The sequence below is a fragment of the Cherax quadricarinatus genome, chromosome 14, assembly GCF_038502225.1.
Source record: "Cherax quadricarinatus isolate ZL_2023a chromosome 14, ASM3850222v1, whole genome shotgun sequence".
Classification (NCBI taxonomy): domain Eukaryota; kingdom Metazoa; phylum Arthropoda; class Malacostraca; order Decapoda; family Parastacidae; genus Cherax; species Cherax quadricarinatus.
Genome location: NC_091305.1, coordinates 17560415 through 17574938, shown reverse-complemented (window position 1 = coordinate 17574938; position 14524 = coordinate 17560415).

Below are 14524 nucleotides of genomic sequence, written 5' to 3'. Positions count from 1 at the left end.
ATTTCAAAGCGCAAACCGTTGGGGGTCTTAGGCGCTGTTGCCACATTGGTAGCGGTAGGCCTGAAGAAGTGACATCACGACAAGTTGTGCGCCATTATACATATAAAGTGAAGTGTATATAATGTGAAGTGTATACTATCATCAGTGAAGAGTGACATCGCGTGAGGAAGCGGGATGTATTAGAATATATGGTTATAAACATCACGGGTGAAGGATCTCCAAAATAGGGATTTAAGGCCTACGTACGACGACTCCGTCATCAGCAGCTGGCAACCTGTCACCGCACCACTGAGCGCAAGTTTATTCGCCTATTTGTGGTTTGCATGTTGACGGCCCTGGCTGGCCTTGCATACTGTTTGATACTGGTCACTCACTCCTGCAAGCTATTACCAGAATTAGAATAGAAATAGCATACACATAGTGAATATAGTGTTGACGAGTGTGAGAAGGTAGGTGGGACAAGCTTTTAAGGGCAACATTGTAAGACGGTGTGAGGGTCGGTCAAGTCCCAGGAGGGTTGTGTCAGGTCACAAGAAGTTGCGGTAAGTCATTACACTGCACAAGACAGACACACACACACACACACACACACACACACACACATGCACACACGCACACAGGCAGTGTTACTACCGGTAGTTATTAGCAGTAAGAATACTTAGGAAGCTAGGAAGTCCTCTCTCAATGTGAACAAGGAAAATGATAATAACCAGCAACAATTAATACATAAATCCAGAAAGGGCAATAAGTGGAGAGAGTAGCATAATTGGGAAAGATAAATGAGACTAAATTTGTGCCTACACGACAGATCTTTCAACCACACCACCTACCCCCCCCTAACCCTCCCCCCCGCACACACAAGCACACACACACAAGGGTAGACACTCACACACACTCTCACACACACACACACACACACACACACACACACACACACAGAGGCGGGGCCAGGAGCTAAGACTCGACCCCTGCAACCACAAATAGGTGAGTACAAATAGGTGAGTACACACACACACACACACACACACACACATACACACACACATACACACACACACACAAATACATACACACACACATGCACACACACACACACACACATGCACACACACATGCACACACACACACACACACACCACACACACACACACACACACACCACACACAACCACACATACCCCACACACACACACACACACACACACACACACACCCTCCACCACTTGAAACAAACACTTGACACAAACACGTACCCCCCTCCCCTAACCACCTCACCTTAACCACCTACCCCTCCCCCAAACCACCTAACCCCTCCCCAAACCGTCTAACCCCCCCAACTACCTCCCTCCCTCCAATAACCATCCTCCCCCTCCCCCATAACCATCCACCCCCTCTCTCCCTCAAACCATCTAACCTCCTCCCCCAACTATCTCTACCCCTCCAATAACCATCCTCCCCCTCCCCCACAACCATCCATCCCCTCTCCTCCTAACCATCTATTCCCCTCCCCCTAACCACCCGTCCCCCCTTCTGTGGAGCAACGGGGGAACCTAGAACCAGGATGAGGACAAGGGGCTCCAAGGACGAATCTGGGAGGGAGGAATGGGAGGTAGAGCTCAAAAAAAGGGAGGAAGACTGGGGAAGGAGACTAGATGAGCTGGAAAGGAAGATGGAAGAGAGGTTAGCAGCAGAATGCAGAAGGTGGAAGCAACAGGCCACAGCAGCAGAAATCAAGATAGAGAGATTAGAAGAGGAGCTGAAACATCTGAAACAGCACAGAGACAAAGATATTACAGAAGTAGCATCGGCAATGGCTACATCAAACACAGACAACAGGTCTGAAGGAAGCAGACCTGTTGAGGTCCTGTCAAACCCACATGGGGCCAAAACAAAGGCAGGGAGCACACTAGGACAGAATGAGAGGTTGGAAGACATTGAAGGAACTAGGACATGTGCAAGGACCTTACCAGATACCTGTGGGGGCCAGGAACAGGTGAGCAGGAAGGACAAACCAAGAAGCATAGGGGCCATAACTAGGGAAGGGACTGAAGGAAGGAACACTCCACGGGAAGAAACTAAAACACATCAGAGGATGCAATGGGAGTCACAGTGGGAGGTGGAAAGGGAGAGATCCGTGTTTGTCTATGGGCTAGACGAAGCTAAAGGGGAAACTTACGATGAAAGAAAGCAGGAGAAAAAAATCTGAAGATATCATGAAGGTGATAGGCGAGGGGGACATGACCCAGGTGGCAAATTTTCGGAGAATTGGGTGGTTCACAAAGAAAAGGAATCGGCCTCTCAAAGTAATTTTCAAGGCAGAATCAACCCGAACCATGATCCTGCAGGAGAAAGCACGGCTGAGAGGCAAGCAGGAGTTCCGGAGTGTGTACCTCGATCGAGACAGAACACAGGACGAAAGGAAGACGATGAAAGAGAGAGTTCAAAAACGAAAGGAGAAATGGGAGGAAATGAAAAAGGAGAGCAGAATAACCCAGTATCAAATGGAAGGACAAGCACACCCCCCAGAAACACCTGCAGAAGGACTCCAGCCACGACACCCCCAAGGCAACTGAACAATCCAAACCAACCATCACACACCGATCCCTCTGTTTCCACCCCCCGCACCACAGTTACAGTATTAGAACAGAAGTTGAAGGTTTGGTACACAAATGCAGATGGATTAACGAATAAACATGAGGAATGGCAAGAAAGAATCAATGAGAAGTCCCCAGACATCATAGCAGTTACAGAAACAAAACTCACAGAGACAATAACAGATGCAATCTTCCCACCAGGATACCAGATCATGAGGAAAGATAGAAGGGGCAGGGGGGGAGGTGGGGTTGCTCTGCTCGTAAAAAACAGATGGAAATTCGAGAAAATGGAAGGCATAGATGAGACGGGAGAAAGAGACTACATAGCAGGTACACTTCAGTCTGGGGAACACAAAGTGGTCATTGCAGTGATGTATAATCCACCACAGAACTGCAGGAGGCCAAGAGAGGAATATGAAGAGAGCAACAGAGCAATGGTGGACACACTTGCTGAGGTGGCAAGAAGAGCTCATTCCAACAGAGCAAAGTTGCTGGTTATGGGGGATTTCAACCACAGGGAGATCGACTGGGAAAACCTGGAGCCACATGGGGGTCCCGAAACATGGAGAGCCAGGATGTTGGACGTGGTGCTGGAAAACCTCATGCACCAACATGTTAAGGACACTACCAGAGTGAGAGGGGAGGATGAACCAGCAAGATTGGACCTTGTGTTCACCCTGGGCAGCTCAGACATTGAGGACATCAAGTATGAGAGTCCCCTAGGAGCTAGCGACCACGTGGTTCTGTGCTTTGAATACATAGTAGAGCTGCAAGTGGAGAGAATAACAGGAGTTGAATGGGAAAAGCCTGACTATAAAAGAGGGGACTACATAGGGTTGAAGAACTTCCTGCGGGAGGTCCAGTGGGACAGAGAACTGGCAGGAAAGCCAGTAAATGAAATGATGGAATATATAACAACAAAATGCAAGGAGGCAGTGGAAAAGTTTATTCCCAAGGGCAACAGTAACAACGGGAAGACCGGAACGAGCCCCTGGTTTACCCGACGGTGTAAGGAGGCAAAAACAAAGTGCAATAGAGAATGGAAAAAGTACAGAAGGCAGAGAACACACGAAAATAGGGAGATCAGTCCCAGAGCCAGGAATGAGTATGCACAGGTAAGGAGGGAGGCCCAGCGACAGCATGAAAATGACAGCATCGAGAATCAAGACTGACCCGAAACTGTTGTATAGCCACATCAGGAGGAAGACAACAGTCAAAGACCAGGTGATCAGATTAAGGACAGAAGGTGGAGAACTCACAAGAAATGATCAGGAGGTATGTGAGGAGCTGAACAGGAGATTTAAGGAAGTTTTTACAGTAGAGACAGGAAGGGCTGTGGGAAGACAGCACAGAAGGGAACATCAAGAGGGAATATACCAACAAGTGTTGGATGACATACGAACAACTGAGGAGGAGGTGAAGAAGCTCTTAAGTGACCTTGACACCTCAAAGGCAATGGGACCGGACAACATCTCCCCATGGGTCCTTAGAGAAGGAGCAGAGATGCTGTGCGTGCCTCTAACCACAATCTTCAACACATCCCTTGAAACTGGGCAACTACCTGAGAAATGGAAGACAGCTAATGTAGTCCCCATATTTAAGAAAGGAAACAGAAACGAGGCACTAAACTACAGACCTGTGTCTCTGACATGTATTGTGTGCAAAGTCATGGAGAAGATTATCAGGAGGAGAGTGGTCGAACACCTGGAAAGGAACAAGATCATAAATGAAAACCAGCATGGGCTCATGGAAGGTAAATCCTGTATCACAAACCTCCTGGAGTTTTATGACAAGGTAACAGAAGTAAGACACGAGAGAGAGGGGTGGGTAGATTGCGTTTTCCTAGACTGCAGGAAGGCCTTTGACACAGTTCCCCACAAGAGATTAGTGCAGAAGCTGGAGGATCAGGCGCATGTAAAAGGGAGGGCACTGCAATGGATAAGGGAATACCTGACAGGGAGGCAGCAACGAGTCATGGTACGTGAAGAGGTATCACAGTGGGCGCCTGTTACGAGCGGGGTCCCACAGGGGTCAGTTCTAGGACCAGTGCTACTTTTGATATATGTGAACATGATGGAAGGAATAGACTCTGAAGTGTCCCTGTTCGCAGATGATGTGAAGTTGATGAGAAGAATTAAATCGGACGAGGATGAGGCAGGACTGCAAAGAGACCTGGACAGGCTGGACATGTGGTCCAGTAACTGGCTTCTCGAATTCAATCCAGCCAAATGCAAAGTCATGAAGATTGGGGAGGGGCAAAGAAGACCGCAGACAGAGTATAGGCTAGGTGGACAAAGACTACAGACCTCACTCAGAGAGAAAGACCTTGGGGTGACCATAACACCGAGCACATCACCGGAGGCACACATCAACCAAATAACTGCTGCAGCATACGGGCTCCTGGCAAACCTGAGAATAGCGTTCCGATACCTTAATAAGGAATCGTTCAAGACACTGTACACTGTGTATGTTAGGCCCATACTGGAGTATGCAGCACCAGTCTGGAACCCACACCTGGTCAAGCACGTCAAGAAGTTAGAGAAAGTACAAAGGTTTGCAACAAGGCTAGTCCCAGAGCTCAAGGGAATGTCGTACGAGGGAAGGTTAAGGGAAATCGGACTGACGACACTGGAGGACAGAAGGGTCAGGGGAGACATGATAACGACATACAAGATACTGCGGGGAATAGACAAGGTGGACAGAGACAGGATGTTCCAGAGAGGGGACACAGGGACAAGGGGTCACAACTGGAAGCTGAAGACTCAGACGAGTCACAGGGACGTTTGGAAGTATTTCTTCAGTCATAGAGTTGTCAGCAAGTGGAATAGCCTAGCAAGTGAAGTAGTAGAGGCAGGAACCATACATAGTTTTAAGAAGAGGTATGACAAAGCTCAGGAAGCAGAGAGAGAGGGGACCCAGAAGTGATCAGTGAAGAGGCGGGGCCATGAGCTGAGCCTCGACCCCTGCAACCACAATTAGGTGAGTACAATTAGGTGAGTACACACATACACACACACACACACACACACACACACACACACACACACACACACACACACACACACTCACACACACACACACACACTGAACGGGGTTCAGTGGGACAGAGAACTGGCAGGGAAGCCAGTTAATGAGATGATGGAATATGTAGCAACAAAGTGCAGGGAGGCTGAGGAGAGGATTGTACCAAAGGGTAACAGGAATAATGAAAAAGCCAGGATGAGCCCATGGTTCACCCAAGGGTGCAGGGAGGCAAAAACCAAGTGTGTTAGGGAATGGAAGAAATATAGAAGGAAAAGGACCCAGGAGAATAAGGAGAGCAGTCGTAGAGCCAGAAATGAATATGGACAGATAAGAAGGGAGGCCCAACGACAATATGAAAACGACATAGCAGCGAAAGCCAAATCTGACCCGAAGCTGTTATACAGCCACATCAGGAGGAAAACAGTCAAGGACCAGGTAATCAGGCTAAGGAAGGAAGGAGGAGAGACAACAAGAAATGACCGTGAAGTATGTGAGGAACTCAACAAGAGATTTAAAGAAGTGTTCACAGAGGAGACAGAAGGGGCTCCAGAAAGACGGAGAGGTGGGGCACACAACCAAGTGCTGGACACAGTACACACAACCGAGGAAGAAGTGAAGAAGCTTCTGAGTGAGCTAGATACCTCAAAGGCAATGGAGCCGGATAACATCTCTCCATGGGTCCTGAGAGAGGGAGCAGAGGCGCTATGTGTACCCCTAACAACAATACTCAATACATCTATCGAAACGGAGATTGCCTGAGGCATGGAAGACAGCAAATGCAGTCCCAATCTTTAAAAAAGGAGACAGACATGAAGCACTAAACTACAGACCAATGTCACTGACATGTATAGTATGCAAAGTCATGGAGAAGATTATCAGGAGAAGAGTGGTGGAACACCTAGAAAGGAATCTCATCAACAGCAGCCAACATGGTTTCAGGGACGGGAAATCCTGTGTCACAAACCTACTGGAGTTCTATGACATGGTGACAGCAGTAAGACAAGAGAGAGAGGGGTGGGTGGATTGCATTTTCTTGGACTGCAAGAAGGCGTTTGACAGTTTCACACAAGAGATTAGTGCAAAAACTGGAGGACCAAGCAGGGATAACAGGGAAGGCACTACAATGGATCAGGGAATACCTGTCAGGAAGACAGCAGCGAGTCATGGTACGTGGCGAGGTGCCAGAGTGGGCACCTGTGACCAGCGGGGTCCCACAGGGGTCAGTCCTAGGACCAGTGCTGTTTCTGGTATTTGTGAACGACATGATGGAAAGAATAGACTCCAAAGTGTCCCTGTTTGCAGATGACGTGAAGTTGATGAGAAGAATTCATTCGATCGAAGACCAGGCAGAACTACAAAGGGATCTGGACAGGCTGCAGACCTGGTCCAGCAATTGGCTCCTGGAGTTCAACCCCACCAAGTGCAAAGTCATGAAGATTGGGGAAAGGCAAAGAAGACCGCAGTCGGAGTACAGTCTAGGGGGGGGGCAGAGACTGCAAACCTCACTCAAGGAACATCTCCTGAAGCAGCATATGGGCGCCTAGCAGATCTCAGAACAGCATTCCGACATCTTAGTAAGGAATCGTTCAGGACCCTGTACACCGTGTACGTTAGGCCCATATTGGAGTATGCGGCACCAGTTTGGAACCCACACCTAGCCAAGCACGTAAAGAAACTAGAGAAAGTGCAAAGGTTTGCAACAAGACTAGTTCCAGAGCTAAGAGGTATGTCCTACGAGGAGAGGTTAAGGGAAATCAACCTGACGACACTGGAGGACAGGAGAGAGAGGGATGACATGATAACGACATACAAAATACTGAGAGGAATTGACAAGGTGAACAAAGACAGGATGTTCCAGAGATGGGACACAGCAACAAGGGGACACAGCTGGAAGTTGAAGACACAGGGACGTTAGGAAGTATTTCTTCAGCCACAGAGTAGTCAGGAAGTAGAATAGTTTGGGATGCGATGTAGTGGAGGCAGGATCCACACATAGCTTTAAGCAGAGGTATGATAAAGCTCACGGTTCAGGGAGAGTGACCTAGTGGCGACCAGCGAAGAGGCGGGGCCAGGAGCTTGGACTCGACTCCTGCAACCTCAACTAGGCGATTACAACTAGGTGAGTATACACACACACACACACACACACACACACACACACACACACACACACACACACACATACACTTCCCTTGTTTAACAACAATTCGGATCGGTGATACAAGAGTTACTCAAATTAGAAAAAAAAAAAAAACACGATGCCGTGGCAAGTGGGACCGAAACGCCGTCATAAGTTTGAGTGCGAATTGTTGTGTGTGTAAGAATTACTTGCAACAACCAAGTATTACGAGAGTTGAGCTCGGGTGCAGGACACCAACACAGGCAATTTTTCACTCACGAATATTTCTTTTTTTTTGACGCTGAGCGAGCAACATTGCAGTGATGCCACTAACTCAGGTGTGATGTATACATGACTTTCTGGTGCACTTGTGGCACTTAGGGATTTACCGGGAATTTTTTTGTGTGTATTTTTAATTCTTTGGTTTATGGGGGGAGGGGAGGGGGAGGGGAGGGGAGGGGGAGGGGGGGGGAGGGGGAGGGGAGGGGGAGGGGGAGGGGAGGGGAGGGGGGAGGGGGAGGGGGAGGGGGGAGGGGGGGAGGGGGAGGGGGAGGGGGAGGGGGGGTTGCCACAGTTACCACAACAATAATGAAATTTTATTATAATAATTATTATTATTAATATTTATAATTACCCAACGATGTTACTAGACGCAACGATCTTACTAGACGCAACGATCTTACTAGACGCAACGATCTTACTAGACGCAACGATCTTACTAGACGCAAAGATCTTACTAGGCACAACGATCTTACTAGACGCAAAGATCTTACTAGACACAACGATCTTACTAGACACAACGATCTTACCAGACACAATGATCTTACTAGACACAACGATCTTACTAGATCTTACTAGACACAACGATCTTACTAGACGATCAAGACACGATCTTACTAGACGCAACGATCTTACTAGACACATCTTACTAGACACGACGATCTTACTAGACGACGAACTAGACACGACGATCTTACTAGACTCGACGATCTTACTAGACACGACGATCTTACTAGACACGACGATCACTAGACACGACGATCTTACTAGATCTTACTAGACACAACGATCTTACTAGACACAACGATCTTACTAGACACAACGATCTTACTAGACACAACGATCTTACTAGACACAACGATCTTACTAGACACAACGATCTTACTAGACACAACGATCTTACTAGACACAACGATCTTACTAGACACAACGATCTTACTAGACACAACGATCTTACTAGACACGACGATCTTACTAGACACAACGATCTTACTAGACACAACGATCTTACTAGACACAACGATCTTACTAGACACGACGATCTTACTAGACACGACGATCTTACTAGACACGACGATCTTACTAGACACGACGATCTTACTAGACACGACGATCTTACTAGACACGACGATCTTACTAGACACGACGATCTTACTAGACACGACGATCTTACTAGACACAACGATCTTACTAGACACGACGATCTTACTAGACACAACGATCTTACTAGACACGACGATCTTACTAGACACGACGACCTTACTAGACACGACGACCTTACTAGACAACGATCTTACTAGACAACGATCTTGCTAGACTCAACAGTCTTACTAGACCCAACAGTCTTACTAGACCCAGTCTTACTAGACCCAACAGTCTTACTAGACCCAACAGTCTTACTAGACCCAACAGTCTTACTAGACCCAACAGTCTTACTAGGCCCAACAGTCTTACTAGGCCCAACAGTCTTACTAGACCCAACAGTCTTACTAGACCCAACAGTCTTACTAGGCCCAACAGTCTTACTAGGCCCAACAGTCTTACTAGACCCAACAGTCTTACTAGACCCAACAGTCTTACTAGGCCCAACAGTCTTACTAGGCCCAACAGTCTTACTAGACCCAACAGTCTTACTAGACCCAACAGTCTTACTAGACCCAACAGTCTTACTAGGCCCAACAGTCTTACTAGACCCAACAGTCTTACTAGACCCAACAGTCTTACTAGACCCAACAGTCTTACTAGACCCAACAGTCTTACTAGACCCAACAGTCTTACTAGACCCAACAGTTTTACTAGACCCAACAGTTTTACTAGACCCAACAGTCTTACTAGACCCAACAGTCTTACTAGACCCAACAGTTTTACTAGACCCAACAGTCTTACTAGACCCAACAGTCTTACTAGACCCAACAGTCTTACTAGACCCAACAGTCTTACTAGACCCAACAGTGTTACTAGACCCAACAGTTTTACTAGACCCAACAGTGTTACTAGACCCAACAGTGTTACTAGACCCAACAGTCTTACTAGACCCAACAGTGTTACTAGACCCAACAGTTTTACTAGACCCAACAGTGTTAATAGACCCAACAGTCTTACTAGACCCAACAGTCTTACTAGACCCAACAGTTTTACTAGACCCAACAGTGTTAATAGACCCAATAGTCTTACTAGACCCAACAGTTTTACTAGACCCAACAGTCTTACTAGACCCAACAGTCTTACTAGACCCAACAGTTTTACTAGACCCAACAGTGTTAATAGACCCAATAGTCTTACTAGACCCAACAGTTTTACTAGACCCAACAGTCTTACTAGACCCAACAGTTTTACTAGACCCAACAGTTTTACTAGACCCAACAATCTTACTAGATCCAACAGTCTTATACATGCTAACATCAAAGTGTATTTTTCTTATGTTGTAATTTCGTAGCGCACATCCTCGGGCTCACTAATCGTAAATGATTCATGATAGAGGCTCGCGCACTGGCCTGGAGTTTTAGAACCAATCGCCACTAGTTCAAATCCCACCCGTTTCGTGGTTTGGTACGGAAAAGATGATATTATTGACATACTGTCTAGAAAGTCCCTCGTTATGCTCAGCATTTCGGTCAGCCTTAAAATAACTAATTATCTCATAAATACTGGATTTTTTACCCAAAAAAAAGTTTGAAGTGTTAGTAAAAAAATTGCTATAACATGTATGGAGGTTTTTAAGAATGTTGAATAACCACAAATGCTGATGCTAGTTGAAACTTGAGTATTGGTTGCCAGGACATGCAACAAACTGAAGGACCCGAAGAATGCACAGCATCTCGGCCGTAACTTATATTGCTAACATTTACTCAGTTGATTTGTGATAAAAATCACAGCAATGAGATACAAGCATCAAGTTTAACAGAGTGGCGCTAGTTACTTTACTTACAACACAAATATGATGAGTGGCGCTAGTTACTTTACTTACTACACAAATATGATGAGTGGCGCTAGTTACTTTACTTGCAACACAAATATGATGAGTGGCGCTAGTTACTTTACTTGCAACACAAATATGATGAGTGGCGCTAGTTACTTTACTTGATGAGTGGCGCTAGTTACACTTAAACACAAATATGATGAGTAGCGCTAGTTACTTTACTTACTACACAAATATGATGAGTGGCGCTAGTTACACACAAATATGATGAGTGGCGCTAGTTACTTTACTTAACACAAATATGATGAGTGGCGCTAGTTACAAACACAAATATGATGAGTGGCGCTAGTTACTTTACTTGCAACACAAATATGATGAGTGGCGCTAGTTACTTTACTTGCAACACAAATATGATGAGTGGCGCTAGTTACTTTACTTGCAACACAAATATGATGAGTGGCGCTAGTTACTTTACTTGCAACACAAATATGATGAGTGGCGCTAGTTACTTTACTTACTACACAAATATGATGAGTGGCGCTAGTTACTTGCAACACAAATATGATGAGTGGCGCTAGTTACTTTACTTACAACACAAATATGATGAGTGGCGCTAGTTACTTTACTTACAACACAAATATGATGAGTGGCGCTAGTTACTTTACTTGCAACACAAATATGATGATTGGCGCTAGTTACTTTACTTACTACACAAATATGATGAGTGGCGCTAGTTACTTGCAACACAAATATGATGAGTGGCGCTAGTTACTTTACTTACAACACAAATATGATGAGTGGCGCTAACACAACACAAATATGATGAGTGGCGCTAGTTACTTTACTTACTACACAAATATGATGAGTGGCGCTAACACAAATATGATGAGTGGCGCTAGTTACTTTACTTGCAACACAAATATGATGAGTGGCGCTAGTTACTTTACTTGCAACACAAATATGATGAGTGGCGCTAGTTACTTTACTTACAACACAAATATGATGAGTGGCGCTAGTTACTTTACTTGCAACACAAATATGATGAGTGGCGCTAGTTACTTTACTTGCAACACAAATATGATGAGTGGCGCTAGTTACTTTACTTGCAACACAAATATGATGAGTGGCGCTAGTTACTTTACTTACAACACAAATATGATGAGTGGCGCTAGTTACTTTACTTACTACACAAATATGATGAGTGGCGCTAGTTACTTTACTTACAACACAAATATGATGAGTGGCGCTAGTTACTTTACTTACTACACAAATATGATGAGTGGCGCTAGTTACTTTACTTACAACACAAATATGATGAGTGGCGCTAGTTACTTTACTTACTACACAAATATGATGAGTGGCGCTAGTTACTTTACTTGCAACACAAATATGATGAGTGGCGCTAGTTACTTTACTTGCAACACAAATATGATGAGTGGCGCTAGTTACTTTACTTGCAACACAAATATGATGAGTGGCGCTAGTTACTTTACTTGCAACACAAATATGATGAGTGGCGCTAGTTACTTTACTTGCAACACAAATATGATGAGTGGCGCTAGTTACTTTACTTGCAACACAAATATGATGAGTGGCGCTAGTTACTTTACTTACTACACAAATATGATGAGTGGCGCTAGTTACTTGCAACACAAATATGATGAGTGGCGCTAGTTACTTTACTTACAACACAAATATGATGAGTGGCGCTAGTTACTTTACTTACAACACAAATATGATGAGTGGCGCTAGTTACTTTACTTGCAACACAAATATGATGATTGGCGCTAGTTACTTTACTTACAACACAAATATGATGAGTGGCGCTAGTTACTTGCAACACAAATATGATGAGTGGCGCTAGTTACTTTACTTGCAACACAAATATGATGAGTGGCGCTAGTTACTTGCAACACAAATATGATGAGTGGCGCTAGTTACTTTACTTACAACACAAATATGATGAGTGGCGCTAGTTACTTTACTTACAACACAAATATGATGAGTGGCGCTAGTTACTTTACTTACAACACAAATATGATGAGTGGCGCTAGTTACACTTAACACAAATATGATGAGTGGCGCTAGTTACTTTACTTACAACACAAATATGATGAGTGGCGCTAGTTACTTTACTTACAACACAAATATGATGAGTGGCGCTAGTTACTTTACTTGCAACACAAATGTGATGAGTGGCGCTAGTTACTTGCAACACAAATATGATGAGTGGCGCTAGTTACTTTACTTACAACACAAATATGATGAGTGGCGCTAGTTACTTTACTTACAACACAAATATGATGAGTGGCGCTAGTTACTTTACTTGCAACACAAATATGATGAGTGGCGCTAGTTACTTTACTTACAACACAAATATGATGAGTGGCGCTAGTTACTTTACTTACTACACAAATATGATGAGTGGCGCTAGTTACTTGCAACACAAATATGATGAGTGGCGCTAGTTACTTTACTTGCAACACAAATATGATGAGTGGCGCTAGTTACTTGCAACACAAATATGATGAGTGGCGCTAGTTACTTGCAACACAAATATGATGAGTGGCGCTAGTTACTTTACTTGCAACACAAATATGATGAGTGGCGCTAGTTACTTGCAACACAAATATGATGAGTGGCGCTAGTTACTTTACTTACAACACAAATATGATGAGTGGCGCTAGTTACTTTACTTACAACACAAATATGATGAGTGGCGCTAGTTACTTTACTTACTACACAAATATGATGAGTGGCGCTAGTTACTTTACTTACTACACAAATATGATGAGTGGCGCTAGTTACTTGCAACACAAATATGATGAGTGGCGCTAGTTACTTTACTTGCAACACAAATATGATGAGTGGCGCTAGTTACTTGCAACACAAATATGATGAGTGGCGCTAGTTACTTGCAACACAAATATGATGAGTGGCGCTAGTTACTTTACTTGCAACACAAATATGATGAGTGGCGCTAGTTACTTGCAACACAAATATGATGAGTGGCGCTAGTTACTTTAATTACAACACAAATATGATGAGTGGCGCTAGTTACTTTACTTACTACACAAATATGATGAGTGGCGCTAGTTACTTTACTTACTACACAAATATGATGAGTGGCGCTAGTTACTTTACTTACTACACAAATATGATGAGTGGCGCTAGTTACTTTACTTACTACACAAATATGATGAGTGGCGCTAGTTACTTGCAACACGAATATGATGAGTGGCGCTAGTTACTTTACTTACAACACAAATATGATGAGTGGCGCTAGTTACTTTACTTGCAACACAAATATGATGAGTGGCGCTAGTTACTTTACTTACAACACAAATATGATGAGACAGTGTATATGCATCTAATATTTGAGAGTTAAAGGAATGCTGGTCGATAAACAGAGACAACACTGGATGAATACAGCTAAGTTCAGGTTTTGTTTGACATAGTATATTGCTGTCGAGACCACAGTAAGGTAACGAGGTGTCTCTTAACAATACCTTTGAAGCGGTTGATAGATAGGGAACCTTTGGAATCCAACGGCAGAGTTTTCCAGATTTCGTGGCTTTTTATACGCAA